Below are 2,229 nucleotides of genomic sequence, written 5' to 3' on the forward strand. Positions count from 1 at the left end.
AAAAAAAAAAAAAAAGAATAGTCAACTTTTTCATTTTCCTTAAGGACGCTTTACTCAAACTTTAGAATGACCTCAGTATATAGCATAATATATTACTATTGTCATTTTAACATGTTTTAAATGGTTCATTAATATTATTTGAATAATAAACTTTATACTTCCATGAATTAAAAACATACTGCAATATATAAGGTGAAAATACATCTGTAGCCAAAGCATGTTCTAAAGCTATTCAGATGCAAATGTATGCATAACCAAAAGGTAACATTGATGTTAAAAATTAAAAAAAGTAAAACAAAGCAACAATGCATGTAATTGATTCAAAAAAATAAGTAAAACAAAGCGATAGTGCATGGAATTAATTAAAATTAAGTAAAGCAAAGCAGTAATGCATGTAATTAATTAGCTCTTGAAGGAAAGCATCGAAGAAAAATAAGGCTTGTTAGTAACTAATAATTACATACAGCATATTGTTACATTACTTGAAATGCAAATGGAGGTTAAAATTAATTATGCAGATCCATTTAAAATTTTTTTGATATCCACCAGCATATCTCTCTCATGGAAAACATAATATTTATTTAACCATTCCTTCAACACCAAAAGTCCATTCTTATTTAATCATACTGATATAAATGGTTTCAGTCTACGAACTTTAGTTTGAGGAAATCATCTGAATGTCTACACTGGATCAGTTCTACAAAATATGTGGTTATTTAATAACCCCCAGTTTTATAAGCATTGATTCATGTTTCGGCTATGATATCTAATTGTATTTGTTGACTGCAAGATTGAAGGGATGAAGACAAATTTACACACGCGATTCACTAAAAAAAATTTTTTTTTAAAGATTTATTTATTTGAAAAAAAAAAGATTTATTTATTTGTGCATACAGAACTAGGGTGCAGGCCAGAGACTCAGGGAGGGTGAGAGGCTTCACCAGAGACAGAACAGGGAGCAGAACGGGCAGATCAACGAAGTACACTGCTGAGGGGAGCAGCAGGCGGGTCAGGAGAGCCTCCGGGGCAGGCGGGGATCGAACTCATGCAGAAGTGGCTTTAGCTTCTCAGTGCTGTGCTTTAACCTGCCGCGCCACCAGGGAGGGCCTCTCTCAAAATTTTTAATGGAGAGGACATTGGTTTATAATATTCTACAACTTTCAGGTCTACAGCTTTATACTTTGATATCTGTCCATGTTGCAGTATAATCACCACCCAAATCTAATTTTACCCACCACCATCTACTTGATCCCTTAAACCCCTTATTTTACCCCCCCCCCCGAAACCCTTCCTTTGTGGTAACCACCATTCTGATGTCAGAACCTATGTTTTGTTGTGTTTGTTTATTTGCTTTCTCTTCCACATGAGTGAAATCATACTGGTCGTGTTTTTCCTCTTCTGGCTTATTTCTGCATTATAATTCCCAGAGATCCATCCATTGTTGCAAACGGCAGAATTTCATTTCTTTTGCTGTTGCTGAGTGATAACCCCATTTGTAGGTACCATCGACTATGATGGGCACTTGCATTATTTCCACTTCATGGAGGTTTTGAAGTGCGCGGCAGTGAGCGAGGGTGTGTATATCTTTCCGAATTAGTGTCTGTGCGCTCTTTAGGTAGCTGGGTTTTTAATTTAATCAATTTTTTTTTAGCCAATTCCTGTACTCACAACTCCCTGGGTTAGTTCCCTTATTCAAACCATTTCACTGAATATAAGACAGGTGTCTGGATACACATAACTCACATCATTATGAGTTTCAAAGCCAAGCTCTGCATGTACTTCTAACAGATTCCCAATCTTTCTTACAATAGCTCAACTTTGCTACCTCTGAGGAAGCTGAAGCAGACCGAAGACTTCAGCTTTGCTTTCTTCTTAAAGCACCGGGTCTGGATTTCAGAACTGCCTGGGCATTGTTTTTGCCTAGCCTAGCTCTGCCTCTCTCTGGCTGTCGGCTCTTGGCTAGTCCTGCCTGTCTCAGAAAACTCTGAGGCGGGAGTAAGTTCAGGGAACCGAACAAGGCTATGGAAAGGGGGTGCCATGAACATAAGCACTTAGTCAAATACAAGTCCCCCAGAGTAATGCCAGCAGCTTCTGGACTTTCCTCCAATATCCCTTCCAACTTCTCCATAGTTTTCCTCTCTGACTTTGCAATTAGCTGGTCCAGCCCTTCCAGTTGGGGTTCCCTCCTTCTCCTACCCCCTTGGGATATTAACTGCTGTAAAGCAGCCT

The sequence above is a fragment of the Condylura cristata genome, unplaced genomic scaffold (genome assembly GCF_000260355.1).
Source record: "Condylura cristata isolate star-nosed mole 26May11 unplaced genomic scaffold, ConCri1.0 scaffold00042, whole genome shotgun sequence".
Classification (NCBI taxonomy): Eukaryota; Metazoa; Chordata; class Mammalia; order Eulipotyphla; family Talpidae; genus Condylura; species Condylura cristata.